Source organism: Camelus ferus, chromosome 2 (genome assembly GCF_009834535.1).
Source record: "Camelus ferus isolate YT-003-E chromosome 2, BCGSAC_Cfer_1.0, whole genome shotgun sequence".
NCBI lineage: Eukaryota > Metazoa > Chordata > Mammalia > Artiodactyla > Camelidae > Camelus > Camelus ferus.
Genome location: NC_045697.1, coordinates 78,016,510 through 78,027,580, shown reverse-complemented (window position 1 = coordinate 78,027,580; position 11,071 = coordinate 78,016,510).

The window sequence follows — 11,071 nt, the reverse complement described above, 5'->3', positions numbered from 1 at the left end:
CCCAACCCTGAAGAGTCATCCCAAACAGAGCGTCCCCTTCTTCCTCCACCTGCAACGATTTTCCAGAACTTCAGTGTAATAATGAGGCTCTTGTTCCACCTGAACTGCAAGCCCGTTTCTGAGGCACTAAGTCACCAGCCACGCCTAAAAATAGGAGGCACAAGCCCAAAAATTGCTTCCAAAGACTCTCTACTCCAAAGTCACTAGCCTTATGAATAGATTACTGCTGTTTTTTAAGCACTTGCTCTTAAGACAAGTGTAAGAACTCGTTTGTAATTAAAAGAAACATTACCTTTAATAGGAAAATATCAATCCATGAGAAATAAATGGTCTCTGCCCCTTCAGAGAAATCGTGTACTTTGGGGCATGCTAAGACTATTGCATCACTTTCAAACTTGAGATATGAAAAAATGATCAAAGTCTTACTGTCTGTTTTAATGATAGTTTGAAAGGGACAGTTAAGAGCGAATTTCTCAATTCTCTCTTCATTTACCTATCTTAGTAGTCACTGCATTAGTAAAGGAAGAGGACACGAGATCTGAGGTTAAAATGACTCATACCCAGTTCTAATAAAAACTGTGTTGAATGTATGCATGGAATTTATTTGGATTAATATTACTCACAGTAAAGATACCAGGAAAAACATCCCACGTGATGGGAGATTTGAGGTTCTCACCACTGTCCAGAGCATGTAGACAGACCATCCAGTAGCTATGTTACATTCTAAGGGCACGTCAAACATCTTGTATGTGTCAACATTAAATAGGGATCTGGAAGCGAGTTCGAAAATCCCTAAACTAAGTTTATTTGCGGGCTTAACCATATAAATTGCAAAAGAAGAGAGAAACTCCTCTACAATGTAACACACTACAAACAGCCATCCAGAAATGTATTTCATCAGCTGAGCAGGATCCCCTTGGCAGGCCATCTCCCAAGGGTAAGCTGCAGCATCTGTAACATCTCCAACTCCGGGAGGAAGATGACATTCTCTGAATCCTAGACGGACTGTATTTTCCCCTTAGAACAAAAAGCCTCATCCTAGAGCACTAGGCTTCATCAGTTTTATTACCACCGCCAAACCCTCCCATCTCTGTTCCCCCAGATGTGTGTCCTATCTCTCTCTCTCTCTCTCTCACACACACACACACACACACGTCACCATGAAGAACATCATTTCTAGTAAGAAGAATAATTACATTGCTCATTGATACTTTTCAGCGTCAAGTAATTAAGGTTCTCTGATCAGCAGGGTGGTTAGAATCTTTAACTTTCACCTTTTTCCCAGAAAATGAAAAAAGCATCGGTGGCAGAGAATGGAAGCCATTTACCCTCAGTATCCTTCTTGGGAACAGAACTCTGATTTTCACTTCGACATCTTGCCCCCCAGAATGAAGATTATGTTCCCCGCTTCCTTCCAGCTGGGTGTAACCATGGGACCAAGTTCCACCCAATGAGAGGTTAAGTGGAAGGTTTCCAGCAAGCCTGTTGAAAGGACCTGACTGAGATGGGAGAGCCCTTTGCCACTCTGCCTTCCCTCCTCCTGATTTGCAACGTGGATATGATGGCTGGAACCGTCACACACAGACAGCCCAAGCAGCCATCCTGGACCATGAAGCGACTCTGAGAACGTAAGCCATGCCTAGGATGAAATTTAGTTAACAAAGGTTAAGGTGCTGTAACAAAGAACACCCAGACTTGGTGAATTAGAAAACAGATGACCTCTCTCCTGTATAACAGGTCGAAGGGAAGCCTCTGGCATTGGGCAGTTTTGCTCCAGTCAGTCAAGGACTCAGGCTCATGGTGGCTCTGTCATCTTTGTTGTGTGGCTTCCAAGGTCACTCTAGCTAACACCATCCAGACCAAGCCAAAATGGGGAAGGGTGGGAGGCCTGCATCAGAGCCCTCCTCTTAGACAGGGAGGACAAGGCTGCCTAGACCGTGTCTCCTCACAGTCCATAGGCAAGAGCTCCGCCCATGGCCACATCCAGCTCCAGGAGAGACTAGGAAAGTCAGTGTCTAACTGGACAGCTGCAGGTCAGCACAGTGCCGTTACCATGGAAGAAGAGGAGAAGCAGAGGTTAATAACCAGATGCTAGTGTCTGGACAGAGGATAGAGCATCCTGATAGGAGTCTGGGCCCTGATGGCACTTTGGGGCTGCACTCTATACTGACTACATCTACATTTCTCTTATTTGACAGAAAAATCAATTTCTGTGCTGTTAAGCTACTTTTATTTTGGACTGTTTTCTTTCTTTGAGGTCAAACATAACCCTAAATGGTACAAATGATCAGATTTTATCTTTGAACATAAGAACACTTTGGTTTATGAGTACAAAATACATATTGTTCAATTAAACAATTATAATATTCCAACTATAAAGGATTACTCTAAAAAACACTGGAGATCATGGCTGCAATTTTGTATTACCTTTAAAATGGAACTTTTTCTTATCTCCTTCCATATTGCTCTTCCTTTAACTGTGCAGTTCACCCTGTGATTTCTCTGTGGCTGAATTATCAATAATATTGGTGTAAAAACTGAGATTTATTTTTAAAAGTAAAACAAATTCTAGACTTAGCAATTCTCTCACAGATGACACCTCTTTAATCCAGATAATTTAATATATCACCTACTCAATTCTCCGTTTCAGAATTATGATTCTTAAACAGAATCAATTTATCAAATTGATCAAATTTTCTGTGAGTTGAAACAAATTGAAAACAATGTATAGATTTCCCATGTAGAACATGTATTAATTAATTTCAAGTGCTATAGTTCATTTGACAATGTATAACTTTTTTCTTGACACTAGTAAAAATCAGTATTCAAATCTAGGAGGATTCCCTACTACTTTGAAATAGTTTTTTTTTTTTTTTTTTTGAGTTTGGGGGTTTTTGTTTGTTCCTGTTTTTTTACAATCTATAGTCTCTCACATATCTTGAGTGAGGTATCTACATTTGTTCTAACCACATTTTATAAAGAAGAACTTGTACACATAAAATTTTCATTTGTGGGATCATGAGTTCTTACTAAATAAAAATTCATTAAATCAGATACTCCCTGATGCCTCAGGCAGCATATTAACCCTTTTAAGTGCTTAGAGCTGCATTTAGCACTCACCTCTCACCACAGCAACATAAAATCAAAATGACTTAGAAGTCTGCTTGCGTAAGTAGGGGAACCAGAAAACATAGGTTCTGGTCTGACTGATCAAACTCAGCTCTCTGATCTTGAACAAGTCCCTTACGTGCTATGATCTCATTTTTCTGACTTACTAAAGCAAACATTCGACTCAAACACTCTCTAATTTTGTTCTACTCTACCCATTGTTTTCCCAGTCCTAAAGTTCCCCTGACTCTGTGCCTACAAGGCCAAACTTGTAGCAGGGACAGCAAATGGCCTAGCCTCGTAATCAGAGTCCTTAGGAGCATGGGAGGAGGCCACGTATTAGTCAGAAATGGTTACACAGTTGTGTAAGTCAGGAGGCTGTGTTGTTCACCTTCCTGATAGTTACCTTTACGGGGAGTTTATCATTCGTCAGGCAGTATGCCGAGTGAATTACATGCAGTACCTCAGTTAATCCTCCTGACAACTCCATGAGGGCAGCGAATGACCCCCATTGCACAGATGAGGAATCAGAGACTTAGAGTGATTAAATCATTTGCCTGAGCCACACAGAGAGCAGACTGGAACCCAGGGCTGCTGCCTGGCTCCCCCGTACTCTGAGGCCATGACAGCAGATGATGGGGTCTTCCTGGCAAATGGCTCTATTAACCCCACTTGTGGGTCTGCCACTTGAGTCACCCATCTTTAACTACGTCATGAAGTCTGCATGGTAAACAATCTTTGCGTCCCTCTTAACTCCATTCTCTTACTTCTCCTAATAATAGATGCAAACATTCATTTAGCACTGGCCACAGAGCTCTGCTCTTTAAATAGATGGTCTCATTTCATCTTCACAACAATTTCGGAGATAGATACAATTATTTCCTCCCTTCTGCAGGGAAGGACACTGAGGTACAGAGAAGTTAAATACATTGCCTAAGCTACCCAGCTAGTAAGTGGAAAATAAATATTTGAATCTAGTTCCAATTCCAAAGTAAATAAAAATGTGTAAATTCTGATAGCATTCTAAATTCACACGCATTGAACCTTTACAGTGTGCTGAGTCCTGCGCTAAAGCCTCACACAAGCCATCACATTTAATCCCATAAGGCAGGTATTACTGTTAATGATGTCACTTTTTAGATCACAAAACCCAGCAGTCTTGGTAAATCCTGAAGGAAAATCAAGCAGAGGCTGAAGAGTAGGATGGTCAGGAAATCAGGCTTCCATATCAAACAGGCTGCTGGTTAGAACTACCAGGATGTGTGCTTTCAACAAATTACTGAATCACCCTCTGCTTTAGTTTCCCTACGTGTGAAATGGGTGTGTTATGAGGGTTAAAGGTGTTAATATAAAGGTAAAGTGTTTGAAACAGTCCCTAGCACAGAGTAAGAACTATATGACTGTTAAGGCAAAATAAATAAAAGTCCAGACTTTGCCTTTTAATACTGAAGTTGTTTTCTCTCTCTGTGCCACAGTTTTGTCATTTGCAAAATATAAATAATAACAGTACCTCCCTTGTCCCAGAATAGGTATATGAGTAAAAGTGTAGGTACATGTTAGAACAGCAAGTGACATATAAGTGCTCAATAAATGTTAGTTTTCATTGCTGCTGTTATTAGGATTATACCATTATCATTTTGATCCTTTCCCCAGTCATAAAAAATCTTCCCCTGCCTCAGGAGCAGTCAAGCCAGTCTTGCCTGAATGCTTTTTCCTCAAAGGAGCAGAAATGATGTCTTAGATGATCGGCAAATGGGATCATTTCATTTGAAGGACAGGTGTAGATCAGAGGATGTTTTCTTTTTCCTCAGAACTCACCCCCAGGAGGGCTGGAATGATTCTCAGTATCTGGGCATAAATGGTACTCACTACACCATGCAAAAAAGCCCATAATTATACCCCATCTTGAAATGTTTTCTAAGAATGAGCCTGAAATGCATGACCACAAAGCTATCAGGGCAGAGGCTTCACGTTTACTGTTTTGATGACTCCTGCTGCAGCAAGATGTAGTCCAAAGTATTGACTGATTGCTTGGTTGACTGAATGATAGAACAACTGGCCCTCCTAGCCGCTTCGCTGAGAGCAAAGACGGTCCTGCTCCTGAGAGGTGGGATTGCTTCCAGAGCCTGGCTGTCTGGCTTTGAAGCCTGCCTCTTCCCCTTCTGACTAGATGAACTTAAGCACTTTACCTCACTTCTTTGTGTCTTAAAAATCTCTAAAAGAAGAATCATAATCTCTATTCTAAGGATTAATTGACTTGATCATGTAAATGCTTAGAAAAGTATCTGGATATAATAAATGCTTAAGAAATGTTAGCATTATTGACTGGCTGTCTCAGTTAACTTCAAGTGGTGTGGGTCGTCCAGTCCCTTCACAGTCATATTATGTGTCCCTGCATGAACAGAAGAGAGCTCCTCTCCTTTTGTTGGTATAGGCTATCCATCCAGCAGTGAGAATGCTCTCACCACAGCTGTGCCCTGCCCATCACTCCAGCAGCAAATGTGTGCCAAGCATACATACCTCCATGAATCATTTTGGCTGTTAAAAACCATTCACCAACATGACCTTCTCTTTTCTTTTTGAGCCATGCTAATAAGACTCTGTCACTTGCCACCCACACCTACATACACATGCAAAAAAAATGTTTTTAATCTTGTCTATTCTATTACATTGTACAGACTTGTCCTTGGGCACTAAGGAAAGAACTGTTCCTTCCTTCCCTTATTCTGTTCATCAGCATTCACTGAGTGTCCCACTACCTCAACACAGAGCTAGGCACTGCAATTAAAGTAGTGAAAACTCGATTTTAGACTGGAGTTTATAATCCAAAGAGATGGGGTTGCTGAGGACGTGGAGTCAAAAGAGAAGTAAACAGGCAAACATAAAACCTTGTGATAGGCATAGAGTTTCAAGCTGGGCATCAGGGGTTGGATTTTCAAAAATTAGGCACCAAACCAAAAATCAGAGGTTCAAGGAAGGCTTCCTGAGAGAAAGTAGCATCCAAGCTGAGACCTTAAGCAAAGTTGTTTTTTGTGTTTTTTTTTTTAAATTGAAATATAGTTAGTTACAATGTGTCAGTTTCTGATGTACAGCGTAGTGTTTCAGGTGCAAAGGTATGTTAATTCTCAGAATTATTTCATTACGTGGGTGGAGAAACTGAGGCAGGAAAACATGACCTAAAGTTGTAAAAATGTTTGAGCATCTTAGGAGTAAGACATAGTCCTGTAGACTTGGCGTTCTTTTCTTCCACCATCACACCATGCTCCCTCCCTCCAAGAGATCTAAACATTTTAAGTTTATGAGTCTGACAACTTCAATGGCATTCCTTACCCAGGCTATAAAATTCTAGCCCTGCCACCACAGAGCTGTTTTTTTCTGAATTTCACAAACTTAGAGATAACACTGACTCTAGCTTTCTGGCCAGAAACAGTAATGGAGCCCAGGACCTCGGTTTATATTTGAAGGCTAACTTTACAACTGCAAGAAAAGCTGTTGCCTGTGAAATCCAGGCTTAGGGGGAGGTGGGGGGAGATGAGAGTAGAAGAAAGGATCTTTTTCTGAGATTTCCTGCTTGGGGAAAACTAGAACTTTCTAATCATTTTGTAAATCTTGGATTTCCTTTCAAAGTTGGTTTTGGAGGGTTTTGTTTGTATCAACACAAGAAAATATCATGTCATAGCATCACCTATATAATAATAAAAGTGCTCTGTCTTTTCAAAAAAAACACTTTGTGTAAAAAATTTTAAGTAGCTATGATGTAATAATTTCTCATTTGATACTGACTGTTCAGCAAAAATAGAAGTTGGATCAACGTGTCAGCTTTGCACAAAGGCATCAACACATACTCTACCTTATAAAATAGTTTGTAAAGTAAGATTATAAGTAAGATTTTCCCTATTTTTACATGTATGCATATGTGCAACCTCTTGACTCTGATAATTTTGTACAAGCATTCATTAACCAAGGAACTTTATATGCCATGGTAAAACTTGTTCAATCCAAATATACAATGATGTCCCTTGCCAAGCATACGAAGGCTACTGCTCTTACAGCCAAATGTAGCTCACTTCCCTTCTTACACTCATGTGATTTGACAAATGAGACATCCCTACTACCACCCAAATTCATTTAATCAGCCTGATTAGACTTTTATCAGTCCAAGTTTACAACGAAACAAAGAAATTATTATTAGAAGGGAGAAAGATGTTATTTTGGCATAATTATCACCAGTAACCTGAGGTGTGCCAGTGTTAAGTCAATAAAGGTTATTTATAAAGCATGAGGTACCACAGTACTGTTAGGAATAAATACAACCCAAGACTTCAATTCCTAACTTCAACTAACAACTCCTTCTCAACAGAAAAAAAGAATTACCTCTGAAGTTCTGGAAAAGGAATAATGTCAACAAGGCTATATTTCACGTTCTTTATGGAAAGAATATATGAGAAATGAAACGTGATAATAATCAGATGTTTACTCCAACAAGAAAGAATGCATCCATATCAGCTTTTGCTTCCATCATCTGATTATAAACATTCAGTGTCTGTAGGGCTGAATAGAGGCCAAGGAAGGATGAAGGCCACAGTGCAGGGGAAGTGCAGAGAGCTTGAGGCTAGCAAGCATGTTCCCTCAGGGCGATTCTTCTTATTTAGTGCTTCACAGTTTACGAAGTTTGTTTTAATTTGACCGAAACTCAGAAAGTGTCTCCTGTGTGCTTGCTTTGTCACAGGAGCTCTGGTGTCAGGTGCCAGCATGGAAATCGGCATCCCATCCCTGCCATTTTATCCAAACCTTGAAACAGACTCACAGGAGGCAGATGTTCTCCCTATTTTTATGGTTACAAAAAGCAAAGTTGATCAGGGCAAAGAGATTCTCCTATAATCACGGATCCATTAGACTGAGAAATTAATAAGAATCTGAACTCTGATCATTTGACTCTGGGACCAGCGCCCTGCAAAAGAGATCACCCCACCTCCAGCGGGTGCCCTCGAGCTCCCTTGTGGCCATTCTTAGAGCTTTTTCTATTTAAACCACCTATTATTATCTGGAGGATAGCTCCTGCAGTCAGCCAAATGACCTTGAACAAAAGGTTGGAAAAAAGGAAGAAGGCTCAGAAACTGGAGATGAGGGTGGAAGGGGATGATGTAAAGAAAGGAAGGTAAAACTCCAGCCCCTCCTTTCTCTCCTCCCCATCCCTGAATTAGGAGGAAACTGCCATTATTTTCAAGTAGCTGCTAATTATGATATTAATGTATCACTCATTTTTGAAATAAGTTTTGATTTCCACCAAATTTTACAGTTGCTCGAAAAAAAAGTTTAGCTGATTCTGTGCGGAGTGCAAAAGTTACCCCTAGGTTCAAAATCCTTGAATATTTAGTATTCAGGCAAAAGCCATCCAAAAACAAATCCCATGCTAGTGATTAATCTTTAGGCAGTGGTTCCCAGTTATCATCTCCTGGAGAGTTTTAAACATTACCAATTCCCTAGGACCCACTGCAGACTAATCAGATCAGAAAGTCTGGGGGTGGAGCCCCAGCTTGAGTTTTGCTTCAAAGCTCTCCTGATGATTCTGCTGTGCATCTGAGGTCGATAACCTCTGCCTCTCAGTGGTTCTCAAAGTCTGGTCCTGGAGACCAGCAGCAGCAGCGTCATCTGGGAACTAGTAAGACATATGGAGCCTCAGACACCACCCCAGAGCTACAAAAACTCTGGCGATGAGGCCCAGCAAGCTGTGTTTTAAGAAGCTCCCAGGTGATTCCAGCACATGTTCAAGCCGGAGAACCATTGCCTTAGAATGTTTTATTAGTCCAAGAGCTCTGATTTATCTAGTTAAACATCCAAGACAGCTAATAAGCCTTTTCATTTCCTCATATTAGCAATGATAAGCTACTTGAAAAATATACGTTGCATTAAAAAAAAAAAAGGTCGCAGTAAATAAACTCAAACTAAAAGATGCAGAAAAAAAACTCTATCATTTAATTCATCTTTTATGAATTTTTTTTCCTATTTTTCATTGATTTTTTGTTTCCTTCTGTTTCTAGTGATCAAATGATGAAGTTATCAGAGCGCTGGCCTAATGTAAATGAGTTCCCTTCCTCTTTAATTGTATGAGACACATGCGAGCCCAGAAATCTGAGTTACAGATTTACATGTATTAATCTTTGCGAGAGCAGCATTCTCCAAGTAGCATGCAAGCCACATGTGACAGTGCTGGGTGCCACAGGCAGGCATAAGTTGTTTACATTAGCAAATACATTTCAACAAAAACACATGTTGGCAGTTAGCACTCTCTCAGCTCCTCACACAAGCCATTCTATGGGGAGTTAGAAGAATTTGAATTTGAAGAGTTTTTTTTTAATATGTGGTTCCTAACAACCATCTGAAGATCTCCAAGTATTTTGGATATGTTGGATTTTCAGTTCACCATATAGTACAAGGAGTTAACGTGACCAATCCAAAAACCATAAAGTAAGAAATTTAAAGCTCCTCAGGCCACCCTTTGAGTGCATATCTTGATAGGAACACATTTCAAGGAAAGGCGTGGGGAAAACATTATTCAGAAACCAACAGAAACAACCTGTGTTGTGGAAATGGCGACAGAAACAGTCCAGATGAGTGCAGTTCTGAAGAGCCGAGGGGGGGTCATTAAAGTGACACAGGCTGAGGACAAGCAAGCAAGCCATCTCCATAAGGAAGGACAAATACTCGGCTGGTAGAGCCAACCTCTTGGTACAAAATGGAAATACTTCTGTATTGATTGGTAAACTGATGATACTCTGAGCCCCCATAGTGCCATCTCCCTGTTCGGGCCACCCCTGACACTCCCCCCAGGCACCCTCGCCCTCCCCAAAACCCATCCTGCGGCTACAGAGGCAGCACCACACAGAGCAGGGAGCTCCCGGGCTCTGCTGATGCGTGCAGTGATCAGGGAGCTCTTCCAATGGCCAGGCCCAGCCGCATAGTCTGCTGAGTGTTTGGAATGTCACCTCTGCATCCATCTAGGCTAGGCTCAAAAATAACTCACAAGGAATGAAATAAATTCCAGGTGATTTTAGCCCATTACTAAAGTATTTAACGTCTTAGTTTCACATCAATATATTTTTGTTCTGGAATGAAATGTCCTTTAACAGGTATACCTTTTTTAAAGCGGGGGTACACACCTGCAGAGACCTCGTTTCTAACAGCAGCATTGGCGTTGGCAGCATCCAGGGGTCATCGTGGTCGCAGTCGCGGTCGTGGTTGTATTGCCACCACTCCCGGGCCTGGCTTCTCGCCTTGCACCTCTCTCTTAACTAGAGAGAGAACTATGGGCCGCCGGACTGCTGGTTCTCTTTCCCTCAGAGCCAGCATTTAAAGGAGCATACAGTGGCTCGGGGGGGAAAAAGTGCATAAAAATCACAAACTCTAGAGTTGGAAGGTGAAAACGTTCACAATCTCTTTTTTTCACCTTTCTTTCAAAGTGTTTGTTTCTGCTCTAGTGAAAGAAAGTTGCTGCCAATGCAAGTATCCCGATGGGCTATCAATGAACCGCGTTGCAGACGCATCAGCCTGGAGTGTCCTCTTGAGTGATCATCTCCTTCAAGCCTTTTTGGCTCATCAAGAGAGAGGGCGGGCCGAGGACTCTCGGAGCCCTGCGCAGTTCGGCGCAGCGTCCAAACTCCTGTGTGAAGCCACCTGACTGTCTGAAGTAGGTTCAGCCAGTCACAGTCTCTACCAACTTTTTCAAGTCCCCACCTTTCAGACCTGCTTATTTGGTTTTGCTGTTGTCAGATTCATACTCCTCAGTTCTCTCCAGCTCCGTGTTTTTGTTCTCTGCCAGCTCCCTTAGCTGAGGGCGTTACTTGTTCCTTTGCTTCCTCCTGTTCCACCCTTGACCCCCAGCATCCCTTGGCGTGAGACCCTGCAACCTCGGGACAGTCGCTCCCACACACCAACCCCAGCACCTGCAAGACCAGCCTGAGTA